Below are 27,184 nucleotides of genomic sequence, written 5' to 3'. Positions count from 1 at the left end.
CTACCAAAGCTGTGGCACAACAAACGAGCTGGGAACTGGCTTTATAGTGCTGGGCAAGATGCGTCAGCGAGTGATTGGGTGGCAGCCGATCAACGCTAGGATGTGTAAGTTGAGAATTAAAGGCCGTTTTTTCAATTACAGCATCATCAACGTGCACTGCCCACATGAAGGGAGACCCGATGACGAGAAAGAAGCGTTCTACGTGCAGCTGGAACAAGTCTATGACGGCTGCCCACGCAGAGACGTAAAAATTGTCATCGGTGACATGAATGCCCAGGTAGGAAGGGAGGCAATGTACCGACCGGTAATCGGGCCGAACAGCCTGCATGCCGCATCGAATAACAACGGCCAACGGTGTGTCAACTTTGCGGCCTCCCGAGGAATGGTAGTCAGAAGCACCTTCTTTCCCCGCAAGGATATCCACAAAGCTACCTGGAGATCACCTGACCAACAGACCGAAAACCAAATCGACCACGTTTTGATCGACGGAAAATTCTTCTCGGACATCAACAATGTTCGCACCTACCGCAGTGCGAATATAGATTCGGACCACTACTTGGTTGCTGTATGCATGCGCTCAAAACTTTCGACGGTGGCTACCCGACGTCGAAACCGATCGTCGCGGTTTAACATTGGGCGGCTCCGGGATGCAGGAGTAGCCCAAGATTACGCGCAGCAGTTGGCAGTGGCACTACCAACGGAAGAGCAGCTTGGTGCAGCTACTCTTGAAGATGGCTGGAGACACATCCGATCTGCCATAGGTAGCACTGCTTCAGCAACGCTAGGTACGGCGGCACCGAACGTAAGGAACGACTGGTTCGACGACGAATGTGAACAGTTAGTGGCCGAGAAGAATGCAGCTTGGGCGAGTAAGCTGCAACACCGGACGAGAGCAAACGAGGAGAGATACAGACAGGCGCGGAACAGACTAAACTCGGTATCCCGTAGAAAAAAGCGCCAACAGGAAGACCGAGATCGCGAAACGATGGAACAGCTGTTCCGTGCTATTGACACAAGGAAGTTCTACGAGAAGGTGAACCGTTCGCGCAGAGGCCATGTGCCACAGGCCGATATGTGCAAGGACACCAACGGGGATCTTCTCACGAACCACTGTGAGGTGATCGAGAGGTGGCAGCAGTATTTCGACGAGCACCTCAATGGCGATGTGGCGGAATACGAAAGTGGCGGCGCGGTAACGAACTTGGGAACGCGTGCGGAGGACGATAGACTGCCGGTCCCAGACCTCCAAGAAGTGGAGGAGGTGGTAAGCCGGTTGAAAAATAATAAGGCTGCTGGTGTTGATCAACTACCAAGCGAGCTACTAAAACACGGTGGTAATGCACTAGTGAAAGCACTGCACTGGGTTGTTACCAAGATCTGGGAGGACGAGATTTTACCGGAGGAATGGATGGAAGAAATCGTGTGTCCCATCTACAAAAAGGGCGATAAGCTGGAGTGCTGCAATTACCGCGTGATAACTCTGCTGAACGCCGCCTACAAGGTACTCTCCCAATTCTTATGCCGTCGACTTTCACCGATTGCAAACGAATTCGTGGGACAATATCAGGCAGGATTTATGGGTGAACGTGCTACCACGGACCAAGTGTTCGCCATCCGCCAGGTGTTGCAAAAGTGCCGCGAATACAATGTGCCCACACATCACTTATTCATCGATTTCGAATCAGCCTACGACACAATCGATCGAGAACAGCTATGGAAAATCATGCACGACTACGGATTCCCGGACAAACTGATACGATTGGTCAAGGCTACGATGGATCGAGTGATGTGCGTTGTTCGAGTATCGGGGATAAACTCGAGTCCCTTCGAAACTCGCAGAGGGCTACGGCAAGGTGATGGCCTTTCGTGTCTGCTATTCAACATTGCTTTGGAGGGTGTGATAAGAAGAGCGAGGATAGACACGAGTGGCACGATTTTCAGAAAGTCCGTCCAGCTACTTGGTTTCGCTGATGATATTGATATTATAGCACGCAACTTTGAGAAGATGGAAGATACGTACATCGGACTAAAAGCTGAGGCCAAGCGGATCGGACTAGACATCAATGTGTCAAAGACAAAGTACATGAAATGCAGGGGCTCGAGAGAAGATAACGTCAGCCACCCATTACGAGTTCTGATTGGTGGTGATGAAATCGAAATGGTCGACGAGTTCGTGTACTTGGGCTCACTGGTGACTGCCGATAATGACACCAGCAGAGAAATTCAGAGACGCATATTGTCAGGAAATCGTACTTACTTTGGACTGCGCAGGACGCTTCGATCGAGCAAAATTCGCCGTCGTACGAAGTTAACTATCTACAAAACGCTGATTAGACCGGTTATCCTCTACGGGCATGAGTCCTGGACAATGCTTGCGGAGGACCAACGCACACTAGCTGATTTTGAACGGAAGGTGTTGCGAACCATCTTCGGTGGAGTGCGGATGGAAGACGGTACGTGGAGAAGGCGAATGAACCATGAACTGCACCAGTTGCTGGGAGGACCAACCCTCGTCCAAACGGCCAAGGTCGGGCGGTTACGGTGGGCCGGGCATGTTGTTAGAATGTCGGAGAACAACCCGGTTAAAATGATTCTCGATAATGATCCGACCGGTATAAGAAGAAGAGGCGCGCAGCGGGCAAGATGGATCGATCAAATTGAGGACGACCTGCGGACCCTTCGCAGCTACCGAGGCTGGCGGCGAACAGCCATGAACCGAGTTGAATGGAGACGCCTCCTGTATACAGCAGAGACCCGCGTGGTCTACGACTGATAGAGTAAGAGTAAGTAAGTGTATTCAGTTAATTGAGAAGAAATAGAAGTGAAGAAATACAGAAAAAAAGGTTTATTGACACAGAGAGTTACAAAGTTCCATTCAAAACAGAAAGAATCATCCCTTTTCGTTATTTCTCTCCCGCCGCTGCTCGGCCGGAAACAACGAGGTGAAGTTCGGCCGGAAACAACGAGGTGAAGTGAAGTCAAACTCTTTTATTGCCTGAATTAATTCGGATCGTTGTTCTCCAGTCAACTTATGTTCTGTTTCTATTATCTTCGTAGCCGGTTCAGGTACCTCATCCATTGTTGGTACATCTAATGTTTTATCTGCATCATTTTGGTCCAATTGAGGTAACTCACCTGTGGGTTCAATGTTGAAACAAAGGGAGTTTGAACTGGTTTTCAGTATTTCAATTTCCTACGGTCCATTGCCCACATCAATCATTGGCTGAATACTTAACGTATCCCAAAAAGGCGGGTGGATAATGTCAGAGACATAACTGGATGTCGTGAATACGAAAAAACTGGCACGCTCCCACCACTTTTCCGAATATCAGTTAGTTGATGGATTGTATGAATAGTTCAAGCTTTCCCCTTTTTCACTAATAGAGTTTGAAGCGATGCACCTACATTAAAGTACAGATTAGTTACATTGAACAGCTACTATTCTACAACTATATATTCCAAACTTGAAACAATTCGTTTTTAATTTGCTAATATAAGAGGCTAGGCACGACAAATTTGTAGTTTATTTTTATTGAAGCTATGAAGTTCGAAGATATCTGATTCTTCTCGAAATTTCAGTACGAGACAATTGCAATGGCCTGGTCTGAAATGTATCGACGATCGTCGGTATGCAAGAGTCATTTTATTAATAATAATGATAGTAATAATAATGATAATAATAATTATAATACAGATTAATCTGTCCATATATGTATGTATAAATAAAATACAGATTAACCTGTATATACGGCAACCCTGTATCGCATGGCATATTTTCACACGACCCCATACTAGATAAAGATGTGTTCAACATCATCACTTTCGCTTTCGCATTGCCGTTCGTAATTGAATGTGTTAGTGACGGTACAAATCTGCATTTCTACCGGTTTTTGGTGCCATCTAGCTGCCGGTGCCTCATACGTTCAGAGAAGCTGCTTTAACTTAAATGACGCTATTTCTCATTTTTTTTGCGTAAATATCTGTTTATTAATCTTATTTTTATGTATTACATCAATATTTTACACTACAAGTGTTTTGACCCTTTGGCCTTTCATCTTTGTTGTTCATACGATTCGTTACTAATAATAGGTGTTTTAGTTACTCTTGTTTTACATACTAATGTTTAATCATAATATTTATTTTAATAATAAAATATCTACCTACTTATAACTATTCCTAACCTAATACGTACAAATTTTGAATTATTTGTATTTCAGAGATTGAGCACCTCTCTTCAAATTTCGTGCAGTATTGTTCGAATTTTTGTTCTAGTATATACAGTGAGGCCATCTCATGTACTTCACTGGTCCTTGTCCAAGGGGGTAGATTTAGAATCATCTTTAAGATCTTACTTTGAATGCGCAGAAGCCTAAGTTTGTGTGTTCGTGCACAGCCCCGCCAAACAGGGACTGCGTATTCAATTGCGGGGTAGATGATTTGTTTATAGACAGCCATCTGATTCTTCAGGCACAGTTTAGATGTTCTACAAATCAGCGGATACAGAGACCTGATGAGTATGCTGCATTTTTGAACGATTTTGTCAACATGTGACCTGAATATCAGATGTCTGTCAAAGGTAAGTCCTAGATAGATAACTTCGTCGGACCATTGGATGACCTCATCACCGAATCGTATTCGGCATTCGTCTGATGGAACAAGTTTTGGAGATCTTGAATGTGGGAACAAGATGACCTGAGTTTTTGCTGCATTGATCACAATTTTCCAGCTTGTAAAATATTCCGTTAAAGCGTCCAGACCTGTCTGTAGTTTATTCTTCAGAGCATTAATGACACGACCTTTGTAAAGAATGGCAGTATCATCAGCGAATTGTGACAGAACACCACTACCCGGAAGAGGCGGGATGTCTGATGTTAAAATGTTGTATAGAATGGGACCTAGAATACTTCCTTGGGGTACACCAGCAGGAATAGTAAATCTTTCTTAAAGTGCATTATTCAGAGAAACCTGGAATGCTCTATCTGCAAGATAATTTTTGATAATTTTAATAAGATACATGGAAAAATTATACCTATGCAGTTTAAACACCAGGCCATCGTGCCACACATTATCAAATGCCTTTTCAATATCCAATATTGCCATGGCAGTCGTTTTGGACACTGATTTGTTTTGCTGGATGACGTTGTTAATATTAAACTAGTGATTAATATTAATTAGTGATTAAAGGTTTTCTTTCAGCTGCGTCCTGGGGTGACATCGGAGGGGTAATAGGCTTCGGTTTTTTCTTAAGCACCTTCGTTAAGGACCAGAAGGGCTTTGAATGTGGGAGAATTTCTCGAAGCTTTTGCTGGAAGTTCCTGTTGCGAAGCTCAGATATCCTTTCCTGGATTTTCCTAGTTATGTTGTTATAAGAAGTTTTCCTATCAAGGATGCCAGTTCGTTGATACTGCCTCCGGTAGATATTTCGAAGTCGGATGAGTTTCTTTGTGACACTGTCAATTTGAAGAGAGGACCTCGGCATATGTTGTACTGGAACCGTCCTATCACGAGCGACTGTGATTGAATGCTGGAAGGAAGATAGGGCCGCATCGATTTCCATCGGGGAATCAAGTGGCAGATCGATATTAATATGTTGGTCGGCGATTTGTTAAAATTGGACCCAATCGGTGCGATAATAGTTCCTCCGAGGATGAATAGCCACTGTTTCTGGTGAAGATCCCAACGTCAATATTACTGGAAAGTGGTCGGAAGATAGCTCGTTGAAGACAACCGGAGAGCTGTCTATGGCGATGTTGCTGATAAATATATCCAAAATGGAATGAACTCCCGATCTGGAAAGTCGCGTTGGTTGATCCAGAGCGAGGATGTTGTACTGTCCAGCTTCGTAATCTTCGGCAAGTACGATTCCGTTTCGATTCTGTCTTTTGTTTCCCCAGAGCTCATGCCGTGCGTTCAGGTCCCCAGCAATGATGAATTTGTTCTGTCGTCGAGTGAGCATAGCCAGATCTCGCTTCAATGACGCACACGTACCATCTCGAAGATTTGTTTGTTTGGGGCAGTACGCTGTAATGATGATGATGGGTCCCATCGTCGTTGTAATCTCAATTCCGATGGCTTCTATAAGTTGCAATTTAAAGGCTGACAGAAGCCTGTGCTGAATGGATCGTTTAACGGCAATGGCAACTCCCCCTCCTCTGGTAGTTGTCCTGTCGAGCCTGTGAATCCTGTGATTGGAAATAAAAATAGAAATGTCAGGTTTAAGATGAGTTTCAGTTAAAATAGCAATATCGGCATTCTTCGTTTGAAGAAAGTCGGACAATTCAGCAGTTTTGCTCCTGAGTGAGCAAGCATTCCAATTTACTATAACCAACTCATTATATTGCATATTCAATGATGAATTTGCCTAAGGCGTTGATTTGATCTAACCGCGTTCTGCAGTTTCGAAGTTTTGTTGTCATTGTTTCAAAAATGACGATCAGTTGTTCAGCAGAGAATAAATCACCAGAGTCATCCTTTGCTTGTGGTTGATTATTGCCCCATCCAGGAGGGATTTTTGAAGAAGATTCTTTTTGTGATCCAGCGGTTGAATCTTTTGGGTTGCTGCGAGGAAGTGGCGGCAAATTCGGAATATCCCTCTTCGGTGGGAGCCGTGGGAAATTAATTTCATCCTTCTGTGGAACATTCTTGCGCGTTGATTGTTTACGGGACGCCTGTTGTCGAATTTTCGTGAACTCAGCACGTTTGGGACACGATTTGCTAGTAGATGGATGGTCGCCATCACAGTTCACACATTTTACAGCGATGTCATCTAGTAGGCAATCGTTGGTATTGTGTGGTTCGGCACATTTCCCGCACCGACTTTTCATGTGGCAATTCCTCGCTCCATGGCCGTAGTTCAAACAGTTCGTGCACTGTGTGACATCCTGATGTACCGGTTTATACTTTTGCCATTCGATGATTATGTGAAATAACGATTTAATCGTTTTCAGTTGACTCATGGTGATGGAGCCCTTCTCCAGATGAATCAGGTACAGTTGATCTCTAAACTTTTTGTCCGTATTATGTCGTTTCATTTTAAACACCATCATAGGCTTTAGTCCAGCCTCCGACAGTGCCTGCTTTAGTTCGGCTTCCATCATGTCGGGTAGTCCTCGAAGTACAACCTTCATAGGTTTGTTGGCGGCAATATCGTGTGTGAAGTATTCCGCTTTTGTCTGCTTCAGATAACATTCCACTCCTTTGTAGTGGTTCAAAGCCGGAACAGTTACTTTGTAGCCTTCAGTACATAAAAGGATTGTTGCCTGTAGTTCTTTGCTGATCAGTGTGTTGAAATCCGAGCGTAGAGTTGGTGGGAAGCCCTTCAGGTAGAAAGGCGGCATTTTTTCCTTCTTCTTCAGTTCCTCTTCGACATCAACTGGCAGATCAGCATATTGGTTTTTACTCAGCAAACGGTCGTTTACCTGTACATCACTTGGCTTCAGACGCTTAGAATTCTTTGGATCCTTCTCGGATCTATGGCGGTTTTTACCCATAGCTTGGGTAGGTAGACAACTGCGAATAAAAAATAAAACAAAATCGAAATTAGTCGTAGTAGGTTATTCGTCTATCCACATCGAGTGTTAAATGACGAATGACGCTATTTCTCACATCACATTTCATTTTATACCTGCTACTGGCAACGGTGTACGGACGTCCCCTTTGTTAAAATACCTATCCTGTTCGCAGAACGGGAAACAGTGAAACGATATAAAAGAGAGAGTTAGTAGAGCAGCAGCCAGTAATACCGAATTGGCTGTCGAGCTGTTAACAGCATCTTGTGGAATTTTTCCGCAGAAACACGCACACAGGAGGAACAGTTAAGGGCAAGGCAAAGTCCCGCTCAAACCATGCTGGTCTGCAGTTCCCAGTTGGCAGAATCCATCGTCTGTTTCGGAAGGGAAACCTCGCCGAGCGTGTTGGTGCCAGTGCACCAGCCTATTTGGCGGCAGTGATGGAGTACTTGGCTGCCGAAGTGTTGGAATTGGCCGGTAACGCTGCCCGTGACAACAAGAAAACGAAAATCATCCCTCGCCATCTGCAGCTGACCATCCGTAACGACGAGGAGTTGAAAACCCCGTCCTTTTCAGGACGACCACATCACTGTGATAAAGAAATATTTAAGATTGCTTTAAGTTGAGCCAGTTCTGATACGCCTGGAAAGTAGAATGCGCAAATTAAGTGGAAAACTTTGTTCTAACAATTTGTATAGAATATACTAGTATAAAGATGTTTCTAAATCAAAATTTTCTTTTTCGTATTGCGAAACAGCGTTGCTGTCGTAATTGAATGTGTTAGATATCACGATCAAAAAGCGCCCTATACTAAAGAATTCGCGACAAAAATACATATGTTATTGATCTGTATACGTGGCTACTCTGTTTCGCACGGCATATTTGTATACTAGTATAAAGAGTATGAAACATCATCATTTCTACTTTCGCATTGCCGTTCGTAATTGAATGTGTTAGTGACGGTGCAAATTATTTAAACTTCTCGTGTGTGTCTTGTATCAGCAACAGTTGCTCGGAAAATGGGAGGAAAGCGACAAAATTCAACTAGTTCTTTATGATTATCTTTAGCACTAAAAAGTGCTTTTTGAATGGGCCTTGCTTGCTGGACTTTTTGGCTGCCTTTCTACCGGTTTTCGGTGCCATCGTGCTGACAGTGTCTCGTACGTTCAGAGTAGCTGCTATAACTTCAATGACGCTATTTCTCACATCACATTTCATGTGCTACTGGCAGCGGTGCACGGAGAGCCCTTTGCAAAATTCCTTTTCATGTACGCAGAACGGGAAACAGTGAGACGACAGGTCCTCGATGCTGCTCTCGTGTGTCTTGTTTCGTTAACAGATGCTCAGCAAATGGTAGGAAAAATGAACAACTCAACTTTTATATGGATGCTCTTGTATAGATGCAGACATCTCTCGTTCTGATTGGCTGGTGCTGTCATGGGTTAAGTCAAACAGATTTTTCAATAGTGTACTATTGAAAAACTTCAATGTTGTTGCAATACACGTTCAAGTTGAAAATTTTCGATTCTATTGGTAGTTAGATTATATAAATCCTTCTACAGATCACTGAGCTATGAGCTTTCAAAATACGAGAAAGTCAAACGCGCCTTATGAATTATCCTCTTTGACACTCGTTTGTACCAAACATTTAAGAAAAGTTTAATTTTGAACTATTTGGGATTATGTCACACAACTGAAAATTTTATCATAAAATTGTGATCATATTTCCGATGGCATGTCGCAAGAATTATGTTGATTCATTAGATACAACAGGAGATATTCACGATCAAAAACTTATCACTCTCTCAGAGGGTAAATTTTGAAAAGGCGCTTCATACTAAAGTAAGTCGTATTCACGACAAAATCTGCTGCTGGGAGGATATTTAATTCATATTACTCAGCTAGCATTGTTGAATTAATGACGCTAATACCCGCTCCTGAGTCCAGTAGAGCTTCCATTCCAGTTTCAAAGTCCTTCACTTTTATGTGTACATGTTTATTCTTATGTGATTGATACGCAGTAGTGGATTGAATTCGCAAACTTGTTCGTTTTTGGGAATTTGTTTATTGGTAGGTACAGTCTGATTCCACAACTCCCATCCCTTTATTAGTTTTCCTGCTGCTTTCGTGTTTAGCGGTCGTCTAGGATGAGGTTCCCATGCATGTTGTAGATGTGAGTTGGCTGCATCAATTCGGTTGTTCAACTTTAGAAGGTGTTGCAAATCTCTTATTCATGTATTCATGTTAATTCATGTATGCATTGATCGCTTCTCTTAGTACGGTGTGTTGTTCTTATGTGGTTACGGTCATTGTAACTTCCACTCTGTTCGTCGTCATTGCTGGTGGTCTCTTCTCTTTTCTTATCGTTACCTTGTGCAGCATACTCCGAAAAATTGCTAACCAAGCTTGCAAGCATCTATTCCATTTTCTCGATTCTTTTGATTCAACTGGTGTACTAGTATGAATCTGGCGACTGCCTTTTGGTGTGGTACCTGTCGGAATTGTCTTGTTTGTACCTTGCTGTGGTAGGAAATAGTCAAGAACCTGGCGTTTGTTGCTTCGGTCCTGTCTACCTGTTTTTGCCTTCTGTCGTTTGAAAGATCTCGTTAATACTCTCTTCCGTTGGAGAGGATAGAGGTCCTACCTTATGCATTCGCATGCAATCTTCAATACGCCGTACTAACTCTCTACGATTTTTTTTAATGTTCAGAAACTGACTGACACCGTTTTGTGCGATACCATTAGTGTAACATACGCGATTAAAATCGTGGTTCAACTCCAATTCACAATAATGATCTTGAGAAGTCTTCAACCTATCTCGAATTACGAGAAAATCTTCCGAAATATCGGGTGATCAATAATTTTGACTATTTTTTATGTTCGCTTTGAATAGAGATTAACAGCTTCTGTTTACCAGCCAAGTCAAGTTCAAAGCTAGAATCTTCCAACTGCCTCTGATTCGAGTTTCATAGTCAACTTCTTCAGAATTCAAATGTTCGGCATATGAAACCAATCCATTTTTGAAAAGAAATGATGTGCAATACCGTAATATGTATTTGGTTACATTGATTAACAATGGAAATAATGGAAAAAAAAACTTTGAATTATTCACAACTAAATATAATATGAGATAACGAGATAATAAACATACCTAAACATAAAAATTAAGTTTTTTCTGAATTTCTCAAAAAGTTCTAAACAATCAATGAAATAAACTAATCTTCAGGAATTGTACCAATTCTGTTGGGCGCCAATTGTAACCTGGGATCGTTGGAACAAGACCGTTCAAAATACAGCTTCTGCGCCACTTCATAAGGAGACCAAACGCCTTGGTTAAAATGCCCGGTTCAATGAGACCCTCTATAGGCGGGTATTTTCTGTTTCTGAGTTCTGACCGAGACGGTCCAGCGTGATCTAAGCGATCCTTATAATCTGCCAACACCAAAAAAAACACTCATCGAAAACCAAATTCACAACAAGAGGGCCTGCTGGAAAGAGTTGATTGACACAAATACTACCTTTCATCACTGGTTACCGCTAAACAAAACACCGCGTTTAATTCTCAGGTTTTAATTCTACATAATTTATTCACAAAAAAACATATTTCATCTTCCTGATGGGATTCGAGCGCGGAACTCTCAACATGCTGTGCTCCAACTGATCATACTACTGATATTTCTGTATCTCTACCTTGCCTAAGCGTAATTTATACCATTCTAACTTTTTCGTGTATTCTTCCAAAAATGAGTGATTGGTTCAAGTTGCGTGTATTCATATCTGTACTTATGCGTGTCGGAATGGCAGACTCATCGCCGACCTAGGATTTTCACAGGCGGTAGCCGAAAGGAAATCAAACATAGTAAAAAAAAACTGTTTCGATTCCAGACCATTATGTGATCAGGAAATGATGGCGGTTTACCTCATGGGACCAATTGAACGAGGTTCTTCACACGGAGCGATTGAAATTTGTTTTACTGTTTTTGAATTGGTGTATTCTGGACACAAACCACAAAATGTCAATCCAATACGAAATTTTCATTACCAACTAATTTTTTGGTTGAAATAAAAAAAAACGACACTGTTTGACTGTCAGCATAACTGTTTAAAGACAGCACAAAAAAAGCAAAAATGAAATTTTTTTTATTATTAAATTTATTAGTCAAAATCTCATGAGAAGTGTCAAAGTAACACAATTAATTGAAAAGCTAGAAAGTATAGTCTAGTTGAAATTACTTGCAAATTGTATTGATGTTTAGGCTCTCTCATACAGAAAGGCTATGCAATCACTTGAAAAACCGAGTAGTAAACATTTGTTATACCATTCGACTCAGTTCATCGAGCTGAGCAATGACTGTCTATCTGATATTATGTTAGTTTCACTAAACTATGCTTTAAGTTGTAATTTCTGCTCTTTCGCTAACGCAGGTGTTAAAGTTTGATTACGATGTTACCTGGTTACCCATGGATCAGCACTCTCAACAGTTGAAACTAGAAACCCCGATGAATTATAAAAAACTCCTTGTTATACTAAAAATACTGCTGCCTAACCGTATATATATATATATATATATATATATATATATATATATATATATATATATATATATATATATATATATATATATATATATATATATAAGGTCCACCATCTAACATTTTTTTAACTAGCGGTTATTTCGACATTGGTAACCTTAATTTCACTTCTGATTTGACAGAAACTTAGTTTTATCTTACCGCTGAACGAAAATGGTTGTGTATACGCTTGAAGAATGCGTGAAAATAGTGCAGTTTTACTTTGAAAATCATGGTAACGTTGCGTAATTATTCAATATGATTTGACAAAAAGTATTAACTGGATTATATTCCAAAGTAATATGTCAAGTATTTTAAATTCCATGGAAGAGCTCCCCCCACTTGAAGAATATGACTTCCTCGTTTGTTCGATACTGGAGGCCGCTGAACAAGCACAAACCAAACGATTTCTTGGTCCATCGTCTAACAGAAGATCTCCAAATACTTGGTGGGACAAAGAGTGCTCAGATGCTAAACACGCGAAACAAAATGCTTTCAAGACGTTTTTAAAACGAGGAGGAGGAACTCCTCAGAATTTTGAAATATTCTTGGTTTTAGAAACCAAGTACAAGAACATACTTCGGGTCAAGAAATGCAGCTATTGGAGACATTTTGTGGAAGGTTTGTCAAGAGAAACCTCAATGAGCACTCTTTGGAATACTGCCAGACGAATAAGGAATCGTAAGGTAGGAAATGAGAGTGAGGAGTACTCGAATCGATGGATATTTGACTTTGCGAGGAAAGTTTGTCCAGATTCTATTCCTACGCATAGCATTATTAATGAGTCTTCTTCAAATGATGATTCCATTGATAGTCCCTTTTCAATGATGGAATTTTCCATAGCACTCATGTCTTGTAACAATAACGCTCCTTTGTTGGACAGAAATAAATTCAATTTGGTGAAGAATCTGCCCAACCTCGCAAAAAGACGTTTGTTGGAATTGTTCAACAAGTTTCTTGAGCAAAATATTGTTCCACCTGACTGGAGACAAGTGAAAGTTTTCGCCATTCAAAAGCCGGGGAAACCAGCTTCCGATCACAACTCATATAGACCCATTGCAATGTTGTCCTGCATCCGAAAATTGTTCGGAAAAATTATTCTTCGACGTCTCGACACTTGGGTCGAGACGAAAGGTTTGTTGTCAGATACTCAATTTGGCTTCCGAAGAAATAAAGGGACGAATGATTGCCTTGCATTGCTCTCGTCTGACATCCAAATTGCCTTCGCTCAAAAACAACAAATGGCATCTGTATATTTAGACATAAAAGGAGCATTTGATTCAGTTTCCATTGATGTTCTTTCAGACAAGCTCCACCAACATGGACTTCCAGCGGTTATAAATAATTATTTGCACAACCTTTTGTTAGGGAAGTGCATGTATTTTTCACATGGCAATTTGGCAGCATTCAAAATTAGCTACATGGGTCTCCCGCAAGGCTCATGCATCAGTCCGCTCCTGTATACTTTCTAGGTAAACGACGTTGATAGCTGTCTCGTAACCCCATGTACACTAAGACAATTGGCAGATGAAGGCGTGGTTTCAGTTACTGGATCCAAAGCTATTGATCTGCAAAAACCATTGCAAGATACCTTAGATAAATTCTCCGTTTGGGCTGTTCATCTGGGTATCGAATTCTCTGCGGAGAAAACAGAGCTTCCCGCGCAACTTCAGCTTCATATAATGGAAAGAATGATCCAACAGGTTTTGACCTTCAAATGCCTCGGGGTGTGGTTTGATTCCAAATGCACGTGGGGAGGTAACATTAGGTATCTGATAACGAAATGCCAACAAAGAGCAAATTATCTTCGAACAATAACAGGATCTTGGTAGGGTGCTCATCCGCAAGATCTAATAAAGTTGTATCAGACAACGATACTTTCAGAGATGGAATATGGATGCGTTTGCTTTCGTTCCGCTGCAAATTCTCATATTATCAAACTAGAGCGAATTCAGTATTGTTGTTTGCGAATTGCTTTAGGCTGCATGCATTCGACACATACAATGAGTCTTGAAGTTCTGGCGGGAGTTCTTCCATTGAAGGATCGTTTTTGGGAGCTTTCGTCGCTACTGCTAATAAGATGCGAGGTACTGAATCCCCTAGTTATTAATAACTTCGAAAGGCTAGTTGAGCTTCAATCTCAAACAAGATTCATGACAGTATATTTTAACCATATGTCACAGGAAATCAACCCTTCAAGATATATTCCTATCCGTGTCAGCCTCCTAAATGTCCCTGACTCAACTTTATTTTTCGACACATCCATGCAACGCGAAGTGCGTGGAATTCCGGATCACCTACGCTCTATGGAAATCCGAAAAATATTTTCAAGTTAGTTCAGGCATATTGACTCTGAGAAAATGTTTTACACGGACGGATCGCGAATTGAAGAAGCGACAGGGTTTGGTATGTTCAAGAATAATGTTTCGGCCTCATTCAAGCTTCAAGAACCTGCATCTGTTTATATAGCAGAGTTAGCAGCAGTTCATTATAGCTTGAATGTAATTGTCACATTATCTCCAAACCATTATTTCCTCTTCACAGATAGTCTGAGTGCAATTGAAGCCATTCGCTCAAACGCTGCTGGCAAAAATGAACCGTTTTTCTTGGGCAAAATAAAACAGTGTCTAAACGACATATTGAATAATAATTATCAAATCACAATAGTCTAGGTCCCGGCTCATTGCTCCATTCCAGGCATTGAAAGAGCCGATAGTTTTGCCAAACGTGGTGCTATTGAAGGTGAAATTTATGAGCGACCAATTGCTTCCAACGAATTTTATAGCGCGACTCGCCAAAGAACACTTGCCAGCTGGCAAGCTTCTTGGGATAGAGATGATCTGGGTCGGTGGATGCACTCAATTATTCCTAAAATATCGACAAAGGCATGGTTCAAGGGGCTGGATGTGAGTAGGGACTTCATTCGTTTGATGTCCAGACTCATGTCCAATCACTACACCTTAGATGCACATCTCCTTCGAATTGGACTTTCCGATACTAATCATTGTGGTTACGAAATCAACAACAAAATGTATAAAAATTTCAGCTTATTTTATAATTTATAGCAGTTAATCGCTTGGTTCAAATAATGTTCTTAAGTAGATTTAATAATAAATAACGAAATAGCTAATATGATATTTAATAAATAAGAGGAATATGTTTTATTAAACTCAAATCGCTGTGACTATATTAGTATTATATTAGGTTAAGAATTCTAAGTAAAAGTGATGATATGGAGAAGAAAAACTTATGTAAATTACCTTAAGAAATAAACGTATTTATGAAAAAATATAAATAAATAGGAAACTGGAAATCAGACATTTTTGCTATTAAACCTTTGTGCAAACACTGTCGAATGCTTTCTCTATGTCTAGAAGAGCAACTCCAGTGGATAACCCAGAAAATGTATTTGATTTTATCATGTTCGTTACTCTGACATGTTGATGAGTAGTTGAATGTTCATGACGAAATCCAAACTGCTCTGGTAAAAAAATTGAATTCTCATTTATATGAGACATCATTCTCAACAAGATATTTTTTTCAAAAAGTTTACTGATAGAAGAAAGTAAGCTAATTGATCGATAACTTGATGTTTCTGCTGGGTTTTTATCAGGTTTGAGGATAGGAATTACTTTAGCGTTTTTCCATCTTTTTGAGAAGTAAGCTAATGAAAAACACTTGTTGAAAATTTTAACCAGGAGTCTCAAGGCAACATCGGGAAGATTTTTAATAAGAATATTAAAAATTCCATCATTACCAGGAGCCTTCATGTTTTTAAATTTCTTAATAATTGATTTAATTTCATCAAAATTCGTCGCAATAATGTCATCTTGTGATAACACTTGGGTTGAAATATGCTCATATTTCAGTGAGACTTCATTTTCAATAGGACTCACAACGTTCAAATTAAAATTGTATACTTTCTCGAACTGCTGAGCAAGTTTTTGAGCTTTTTCACCATTTGTAAGAAGTATTTGATTTCCTTCCTTGAGAGCAGAAATTGGTTTCAAAGGTTTCTTGAGAACCTTAGAAAGTTTCCAGAAAGGTTTAGAATATGGTTTAATTTGTTCAACTTCATTAGTGAAATTTTCATTTCGCAAAAGAGTAAATCTATGTTTAATTTCTTTTTGTAAATCCTTAACTATGTTTTTCATAGTAGGATCAGGAGAACGTTAATATTGTCGTCGACGAACATTCTTCAACCGAATGAGCAATTGAAATTTGTCATCGATGATAGGAGAATTTAATTTAGTTAGAGTTTTGGGTACTGAAAGATTTCTAGCTTCGATTCAAATTAAAATTCTGCTGTGTCGATGTCCGCAGAATTTTCTAAAATAGTTTCATGATCCACATGATTTGCAATGTGAGATCTGTAATTAAACCAATTAGCTCTATGATAGTTGAATATAGAACTAATTGGATTAATTATAGCTTCGTTGGAAAGTCTGAATGTTACAGGAAGATGATCTGAGTCAAAGTCAGCATGTGTAATCGGTTCACTACAAATGTGACTTTGATCTGTTAGAACCAGATCACTTGTAGAAGGATTTTTCACGGAAGAGAAACAAGTCGGATTACTGGGATGAAGTACTGTGAAGTAACAAGCCGAGAATTGATTATGAAGTATTTTACCATTACTGTTATTTTGCCTACAATTCCACTGGACATGCTTAGCATTTAAGTCCCCTATTACAAAAAAATTCGGTCGATATCTTGTGAGTTTTTGCAAATCGCCTTTAAAGAAATTTAATTGTTCGCCGGTGCATTGGAATGGCAAATATGCTCCAGTGATGAAATAAATTCCATGAATGGTTTGAACTTCGATTCCCAAGCTTTCAATAACTTTAGTATTGAAAGAAGGTGTAAAATTTGCCGTTGCACAGTGGTTCAAAAGCGCAATTTCACGCTCCTAATTGATAACTCATTAAAAACGTGGTTTTCGAGGTACAGTATCTTCAAAAATGTTGCTCAAAATGATAACAGTTCGGCTGAAAAGTTCGTATCTGTCGTAGACTTTATACTTTTAGACTTCCATTGAAGCACCTTCGAGTTTACTCAACCGTCGTTGTCGAAAGTCGTTCACAGAATGATCTTTCCCTCCATACCTAGCGTCGTCTCCGTATCGATTTCCGCCTTTTCTTCTTATTTTTTTATGATCATACCTGCTCATTTCATTCCTCCCATTTGTTCCTATGATCATACCTGTTCATTTCACCCCTTCGGAATTCTTGGTACACACAACTCAATTTCATACTATTATTTCTAATGTTATTTTCTATGACACAGCCATCGTTTGAAGTGTATTGTTATTTAAACCAAACTTTTCACATATTATTTCGAATTTATTTCGTGGACCTGTTTGCTAAAATTTAACTTAATTTTATTCAATTTTGCCAGTGAGTGTAGCACAGTTATTATTATGATTTTTTTGTTTAGTGTGCATATTCAAAAAAACTATTCACATCGATCTTACCACGACCAAAGGGCCTATCTAACAAATGTAAACAAACTGAGATAAGATCGCTATCCTACCGAGAAAAGAGCAAACTTTAGATAGAATACCAAAAATAATCAAAACAAGTTTCATAGTAATTCAAAATTAATGAAATACAAAAGGGCGAAACCTATTTCCAACTTTAAACAATTTGACGTTTCGGTTTCGCCCTATCATTCTCAATACAATCCATAAGGGCGAAATCTACGTCTATATTCTGTTTAGGACGCTCACGAATTAAAACAATAAGAAAAATTTCAAAACTGTTTACGGTAGGAAACATTTTAAAATGGAAAGCACACGTAATTTGAACTCCGAATTCGATGGATTTGCAATGCTGTTAGGTACTGGTGAAATGTTTTCTACGAAATATTACTAATTACTAACATTTTTTTATTGTAATGTAAGAGGCTGCAAAGCTTGTTCTAGAAAGAGAAAGTAGTAGTGGACCGGATACTTCCAATCAAGAGTTGACACCAATTCAGCTATGTGCTACTCCATCAGTTGCATGCTTTGAGCAAATAGAGACTAGTTACTCTTGCTCTCAAGTTATCCCACGGAAAAGTCAGCAGGATTTTACATCGCCAATTCCCAAAAAACCAAAATCGTGCGAACTGTTGGACATAACGAACAGTTCTTTCAACATTTCGTTTAGGTAAATTGTTAATACTACAATGTACTAGCTATTGGCGGCATGGTCTGTGAATGATCTTAACCATTCGACAACAGAAACTAGAAATAAATAATTATAAATTACATTTTAGAGACGTTCCAACATCGACTCCTCGAGTTTGTAAACGATTATCCGAAACATCGAAATTGAATGTTCCTTCTGTACCACATGTTGAAGAGTGGGATTGTGACGAGAATTTGCAAGAAATAAACGTAGGCGATGTAACGATACTTAACGATTTTATTGTTGATGAATATTTTGAAACATATCTTAATGAAACCATAATTGAAGATTCAAATACTGAACATACTCACAACCTGCCAGGTGATCTAGGATTCGAAGATCTTGAAAAAGATGTTCCAGCTCAGCAAATAAAAAAACCGAATCAACGTAAACTACAGCAAACTGCGAAAGCTCAAGGTTTGGAATACGTACGCACAGATGGAACAGTGATATCTGCACGAAGCATTAAACCACCTTGTAACTGTTCAATGCTGAAGTGTCATGAAAAATATTCAACAGATGTGAGATCACAAATGCTACAAAATCTTTTGAAATTAGACCTCTCCGGACAAAATCAGTTTTTGAGTAATCATATGGCAATTCATTTCACATCGCGTCCAATGGTAAGTAATAAATTTTAACATGATGCAAAATCTAAAGTATACTATACTTCAGGTACTCAACTCCAGGAGGGTATTCACACGAACGTATTATCTACCGGCAGTCAACGGACGAATGCGTGTGTGTAAAAATATGTTCATGGCTACATTCGATGTGAAAGATAAAAAACTTCGTATACTCGCTGATAAGCAACTTGAAGGAATGGGGATAACAGCAGACGATCTTAGGTCGAACTGTTCTAACTCTAAAAGAGTGTCAGTTGAACATGTAACGTACATCAAGTCACATATAAAATCATTTCCAGCATATACATCACATTACTCGCGAGAAAAATCTTCTAAACTATATTTAAGTAGCGATCTGACTGTTATAAGAATGCATCAATTATATAAACAAAAATGTGAATCAGATGGTCTAGAACCAGTCTCATACGAAAAATATAGGTTAGTTTTTGGTACCATGAATCTTTCGTTCCGGAAGTTAAAGAAAGATACATGTAACGTATGTGATAAGTTCGCTGTACGCCTCAAATTGGCCACTACAGAAGAAAAAGTGCAGATACAAAAGTCTCGAGTCGAACACCATAACAGCGCTCAATTAGCGTATTCTATGAAGAAATCTGATGTATTAGAAGCAAAAGAAAAATGTGAAGTTCGAACAGCATCTTTTGATCTTCAAAAATGTCTACCAACTCCACACCTGCAGAGTGGAATAGCTTTCTATTCCAGGCAGCTATACACACTCAATTTCACAATATTCGATACATACAGAAACAAAAATAAAGTCTATTGTTATCTATGGGATGAGACAAAAGCGAAGCGAGGATCACAGGAAATCGGATCTTGTATTTTACGTGATCTTGAAACAATGGACAAACGGATAAAATTGCAGAACTATTATTCAGACCGATGTGCAGGTCAAAATCACAACTTAACGTTATGTATGCTCTTTTCATATTTTATGCAAAAGTGCCACTTATCAGGGAGAGAACTGATTATATGGCATAAGTTCATGGTTAGCGGCCACTCCCATATGGAGGAGGATTCCGCACATGCGTCTATAGAAAAGGCAAAGCGAAGATACACGAGCAACATTGAAACGCCCAGAGATTGGGCTGTTTTCATTGCATCAATTCAAAGAAAGGTCCCATTTATTGTAACAGAAATGGAACAACGGGATTTTCTTGCTCTCCGGACGTTGGAACAATTTTTTAAACGTCCAAAATTTAACGAAGCCGGACAAATAATAAGGTTCAAAGAAATATCCGTTTTTGAATATCGTTCAATGGTTCCAGGTGTAGTAAATTACAAATACAATCTTGATGATGAACGATACATGTCATTCGATATGAACATCAAATGTTGGGACCCGGAGCTAGTTCTGCTTCCAATTAACGACGAACCTATCCCTTTACCAAAAGAAAAGTTGGAGGATTTAAGAAAATTGCTGGACTACGTATCGAATAAGGTGTACTATACAACGTTACTCAAGCAACTCACAACAAAAAAAAGGAAGACCTCGCGATAACAAAATTGAAGATAACTTTGACAACGATTTAGATTTCACAGACATAGAGTACATTGATTGCTATGAATAAATATATATTTATGTTGGTTATAATTTAATAAAATGTTTTATATATTTATCTATGGATTTAAACTTTACTTGTCCAATACTGACTTCGTTGTCATCTTAAGATTACAAATACTTTGAATAATGCAAAATGACTTGTTCCTATATTGATAAGTAAACTTCACAAACAAAATCTTAGAATTCAGATAGGTTCCACTTGCTGAACATTATATCTACTGGAATACCGGTTAAGGCTTTGTCGTTCGACGCATGGTCACAAAATATGCCTGTTGTTTCGATACAGCAAAACTTTTGCGTCGGTTATACATTTGAGAAAGTTTTCAGTAATCATCGTTTTCCCATAAATGTTACTGGAAGCGATTATGTTCCTTTCAGCACGCAGATCTTCTTAATTTACAATTTGCTGTTACTAGAAAAGAAAAATAGCACTGAATGTTCTGCAGACAGCATTTAAATTTTCAACTTACCCAGAAAACAATCTTTGTTGTGAACGGTTTTGGATAGAAGCTTAATCAGTAAAATATTATGGTAACAGCTGCCATTTCAGGGCGTTAATTTACCATGCGAGTATAGTAGTTTTCAACAGATATATTTTTCTTAGCAGTAACACTTATTTTAGGGCGAAACAAACATTCATATTCCGTAGAAGGGCGATACTGTAGGGCGAAATCGACTCTTGTCAAAACAAAAGGGCTGCAACTTAAAGGGCGAAAACAACATGTGTTGTTAATAAGAGCGTAAGTATATTTAATTTGTTTTTCGCGAACCAAATTTAATCTACTGGAACAATTATTTAATATTATCAGAGCTAGCAGTGTAAAAAACAGATCTAATGCTTATTCAAATCTACATTGCGAACGTTAATAAAATATGATTTAATTTTCTATCAACAAATTTAAGAGCTGTTTATCTCAGTTCGATAACGATGCGGCTTAGGCCCTTTGGTCGTGGTACGATCGACATCTTTATTTTTTTTATTTGAAGTTGACAATCAAATTGTCAAATACGTACTTTTCTTGTGCGTATTTATTATTAGTATAAGTTTGTCAACGTAAGTAATTATTATTTTTGTGGTAAGTTCAGTTACTATATAGGCTGATTCACTACAGTATCGTTTAAAAGAAACACACATTTTTTTGCCAAAATTCGTTTTTATTATTCAACATAATTGCCATCAGAGGCGATACAGCGATTATAGCGATCTTCCAACTTTTCGATACCATTTTTGTAGTACGATTTGTCCTTTGCCTCAAAATAGGCCTCAGTTTCAGCGATTACCTCTTCATTGCTTCTAATTTTTTTACCAGCGAGCATTCTCTTGAGGTCTGAGAACCGGAAAAAGTCACTGGGGGCCAAATCTGGAGAATACGGTGGATGAGGGAGCAATTCGAAGCCCAATTCGTTCAATTTCAGCATGGTTTTCATCGACTTGTGACACGGTGCATTGTCTTGATGAAACAAAACTTTTTTCTTCTTCAAATGAGTCCGTTTTTTTTAAATTTCGTCCTTCAAACGCTCTAATAACGCTATATAATAGTCACTGTTGATGTTTTTTCCCTTTTCAAGGTAGTCGATGAAAATTATACCATGCGAATCCCAAAATACAGACGCCATAACCTTACCGGCCGATTGTTGAGTCTTTCCACGCTTTGGGTTCGGTTCATCGCGTGCAGTCCACTCAGCTGACTGTCGATTGGGCTCCTGAGTGAAGTAATGGAGCCATGTTTCGTCCATTGTTATAAATCGACGAAAAAAATCGGTTTAATTTCGATATAACAGCTCCAAACACTGCTCAGAATCATCAATTCGTTGTTGTTTTAGATCGATTGTGAGCTCACGCGGCACCCATTTTGCACAAAGCTTTCTCATATCCAAATATTCGTGAATAATATGTCCAACACGTTCCTTTGATATCTTTAGGGTGTCAGCTATCTCGATCAACTTCACTTTACGGTCATTGAAAATCATTTTGTGGATTTTTTTCACGTTTTCATCGGTAACAGCCTATTTTGGACGTCCACTGCGTTCATCGTCTTCGGTGCTCATATGACCAGTACGAAATTTTGCAAACCACTTACGAATTGTTGCTTCGCCCGGTGCAGAGTCTGGATAACACTCATCAAGCCATTTTTTGGTATCGGCGGAACTTTTTTTCATCAAAAAGTAGTGTTTCATCAACACACGAAATTCCTTTTTTTCCATTTTTTTCACAATAACAAAAGTAGCTTCACTCAAAATGCAATATCTTACAAACTAATAATCAGACAGCTGTCAAATTTATACACGTATCTTTTGAAAGTTGGTACTAACTGAAAATGGTATGGATTTAATTCTAGTGGCACCTCTCATAACAACGATACGAACTTTTCAGCCGATCTGTTAGACGCCATCTTTTGGCAAATTTTATTTATGTAATTAATCCCCCTAAAAGTGAGATAATAGATTTTATTTTAGCTCAGGGCCAACATAGGGACTAAGTTACTTCGACAAAGCTGTGCAGAAAGTTATTTCAAACAAGTTTGCTGAAGGTACCATTCCCGTAACTTGAGTGTAGTTCATAATATAATGTATTTTCTGAAAAGGGTGTTCAAAAACCAGTTTTTGTAAGAAAACTTATATATATTCAATTTATATGAGTTTTTCAAGTTATACAAAGTTTTTCATCTTTTAAAACTAAACAACTTTCTCAAACATACTGTGCTACTATCATTTCATTTTAATGAAATAGAGCAATTTTTCATGTTTTTTTTAATAAGATTCTAACTTGTCTATTATCAAAAGGCGCAGGAAGGTGCAGATGAGACTACTTCCATATTAAACTACTTCAAAAGAGCTTTCATATCGTGGTTGAATTACTCGTCTGCGATCATCTGCAGGCGATATATGGTCTTTTCAAATATCCTTGTCCTTGACATTTGCAATGATTAGGTTCATTGTATTTCAGATCAGATTTCAGTATATATTCATTACTATGGTACTTGCCATAAAATATGATATTTTTTTGTGCACATTGAAGTCTATAATTTGAATAGTTTAGTAACTGTTTTGTCACGACTTTAAAAAAAGCCATCATCAAATCGAATTAAGTTATGTCATCTTCTGGTAGAAAAAAGTATTATCAAAACTCATTTTTTAATTATTTGTATTTATTTTATGATAGCTGATAATGTTCTTAACCAGCTAAAAGACTCTTAGCATCGTTAGACAGATTCTTCTTGGACTGTTTTGGCCATTCACGAATATTTGTAGCCAAAGGATCCAATGAAACTAATTACGAATTCATGGGATCCCGATTCGTAAGTGATCTGGATTGCTCGCGTGTATAATACTCCCGACATCTGTATAAAAGAAACTTCTTAATCATTATGAACAGTACAATATAGCAAGCGTTTATCGATCTCAACTTTAATTGAAGAATAGAGGATATTTATCCGCAGAGCTTTTCTATAGAAAAAAACTTACCAAAAAATGACATAACGTAATGATGATTGCTTTTTTTCAAAGTCGTGGCTTCTTATCTCACTTTCAAGAAACGTCGGATAGTTACTTTCAAAAACGTCTGTAATTATTACTAAACTTTTCTATTTGTAGACTTCGATGTCCATAAAAACCTTTTATTGTGAGAGTTTCCATGGTAACAAATATATACTGAAATCTGATCTGATATACAATGAACATTATCATTGCAAATGTCAAGGACAATAATATTTGAAAAGAACATATCTCACCTGCAGACGATCGCAGACGAGTAATTCAACCACGGTATGAAAGCTGTTTAGAAGTAGTTTTATATGTAAGTAGTCTCATCTGCACCTTCCTGCGCCTTTTGATAATAGACAAATCAGAATTTTATTTAAAAAACATAAAAAAATGCTCTATTCCATTGAACTGAAATAATAGCTGCATAGTATGTTTGAGAAAGTTGTGTAGTTTTTAAAGATGAAAATCTTTGTATAACATGAAAAACTCATATAAATTGAAAATATATAAGTTTTCTTACAAAAACTGGTTTTTGAACACCCTTTTCAGAAAATACATTATATCATAAATTACACACAAGTTACGGGAATAGTACTTTCAGCAAACTTGTTTGAAATAACTTTCTGCACAACTTTTTCGAAGTAACTTAGTCCTTATGTTGGCCCAGAGCTAAAATAAAATTTATATCTCACTTTCAGGGGGATTAATCACACAAATAAAATTTGCCAAAAGATGGCGTCTATCATTCTGAGCAACTTTTCTGAAGATACTGTACCTCAAAAACCACGATCCTATAAATTATCAATTAAGAGCGTGAAATTGCGCTTTTGAACCACTGTGCGTTGGACAAAAACGGCAACTCCACCACCCATTCCAGTAAACCTGTCAAATCGATTAACCACATAATGTGGATTACTTTTCAATTTGACATTTGGTTCAAGAAAAAATTCTCTCACAATGGCAATATGAATTTTGTGAACTTTGAGAAAATTATAAAATTCATCTTCATTCGATTTCAAATATCGACCATTCCAATTTAAAATATTCAAATAATTATTTACCATCGCTGTTAAATTTTAAATTCATTATAATATTATTTGCGAATTGCCATCCGATTTGAAATGCTTCAAAAAGTGATGAAGTCGAATTCATTCGGATGATCATTTGAAAAAGTTGACCTTGTAGGTAGATAATTTTATTTTCAGTTATATCGCCTAAATCAACTTCATGTAAAGAAGCGAATGGCATTGAAAGAATATTTGTTGGTAGACTGCCATTAGAAGAAGATGATATGACCGATTCACCTATTGATACATTGTTTTCGTTAGAAGAATAACTGAAAGGCGGTCCTCTGTTTTGATTATTTACATTAGAAGAATTAAGTAGTAGATTTCTACCTGTTATACTAGCATAACTGACATTAGAAGAAGATGATGACGAGGTCGATCTACCTGTCAATAAATTGTTTTCGTTAGAAGACGAATTTGTAGGTGTGCTTGTTTTTCGTTTTCGAAGAAATAAGTGCTTTAGAAGAATTAGGCGTGGCATTTGTAACGGTGTTTAGAATTTTTCCCTGACAGGACATTTCAAATAATTGGACTTATGATTTCCATTGCAATTTGAACATGAAAATTTATCAGTGGTTTCATTCATTGGACAAACGTTTTTCGAATGCGATTTACCACAATTCAAACACCGTATACCCATATGACAATTTTTGGTTCCATGGCCGAAGCCTTGGCAACGACGACAGTACCATTGTGCCGTTTATAATGTTCCCAATGATTTTTAATGTGGGATATGAAACGTACTTTTTCTAAAGTTTTCAAATTGTTTACATCATTTCGATTGAAGTGTATTAGGTAAAGTTCATGGGAAATTCCAGAGCGTGGTTTAGAAGCACCATTCACTCTTTTTTTCATAAGTATTAATTGAGAAGGGGCAAAACCAAGCAATTCTTTTATTTCATTTTTAAGTTCATTAGTACTTTGATCATTTGATATGCCTTTCAAGACAGCCTTGAAGGGTCTGTCTGATTTTATATCATATGAATAAAATTCATGAAGTTTCTCGGACAAATATCGAATAAGACGTTCGTAATCTTCCAATCCATCAACCAAGACTCGACATTCTCCTCTTCGTCCGATTTGAAATGAGACTTTTACTTCCGGGAGAAAAGTAGAAAGCTCAGTACGGAATGCTTTGAAGTCGGAAATCATCACCGTCACTGGTGGCATAGATTGATGTTTCTTCCCAGAACGACAAGCGTCCATTTTGGGAATTTTTGAAGAATTTTCTTCTATGTGGCTACAATCGGATTCAGGAAGAATCTCGTAAATATTGTTAGACGGCATAGAATCAACGGAAGGGAAACCCGTCCGTTGTCTTTTATTTTTACATTCAGATTCTATAAGATCGTGAATGTTATTAGAAAAATGTTGAATAACGGATTGTGGTTTATTCCGTATTGAATTATTTTTAGCCTTAGGCTTGTTGCCTTTTCTGTTGAACGTAGGCATTTTTGAAATGAATGAAATTTTAAGTTAACTAAGCTAAATTTGTTTTCAATTTGACTCCTAGTTTGGAAAAATCATGATAAAGGCTGATTAGTTCGAAGAATAGTTCTTTGAATAGCTAGCCTTAAAAAGGCTGATTAATTTCTTAGTCACTCTAATATCACTCTTTGTATCAATTAGTCACTATAATATCACTCTTTGTATATCCTTGAGAAAGGCTGACTAATTGTTAGTCTTTCAAAAGACTGTTAGTGATTCAGGTAGCCTTAAAAAAGACTGAAGCCTGGAATCAATGAAACTCTAGGTAGCCAGAAAAAAATCGCGTGCGGTGCGAACGACTGTTCAACACCGACTGAAACGCTGCAGTCATAATTTCCAAGACCCATATATCATAAAATTGCTATAATGTACATATGTCAGATCATTTTTGGAATATTGCAGCCTACTATGGAATCCATATAACATTATTCACGAAGAACGCATTGAATCGATACAAAAACAATTTCTTTTATATGCCTTTCGTAAATTAAACTTGACAGCATTTCCTCTACCATCATATGAAGCACGCTGCATGCTCATCAATATACAAACACTTAAAGAACGCCGCGACTGTGCAATGCTTTATTTTATCAGCGATATTATTTCTCAACGCATTCAATCAGCTCCATTATTATCGCAATTGAATTTTTATATACCTAGCCGTCAGCTACGTTCCAGGAATTTT

The 27,184-nt window shown here is 38.2% G+C and overlaps 1 long non-coding RNA gene across 1 annotated transcript; it reads right to left on the bottom strand.

The window, feature by feature from the left end:
- Positions 1-20,606: 20,606 nt before the first annotated feature.
- Positions 20,607-21,114, bottom strand: LOC131432414 (uncharacterized). Its single transcript, XR_009229858.1, has 2 exons — positions 20,932-21,114; positions 20,607-20,873 (listed from the first exon to the last, which is right to left on the bottom strand). It is a non-coding gene; the product is annotated as an uncharacterized LOC131432414 (long non-coding RNA).
- Between the last annotated feature and the right edge of the window lie 6,070 nt (positions 21,115-27,184).

This window comes from Malaya genurostris, chromosome 2, assembly GCF_030247185.1.
Source record: "Malaya genurostris strain Urasoe2022 chromosome 2, Malgen_1.1, whole genome shotgun sequence".
In the NCBI taxonomy this organism is placed as follows: domain Eukaryota; kingdom Metazoa; phylum Arthropoda; class Insecta; order Diptera; family Culicidae; genus Malaya; species Malaya genurostris.
The sequence above is the reverse complement of the archived record's forward strand: the minus strand, read 5'-3'. Positions and strand labels throughout refer to the sequence as shown.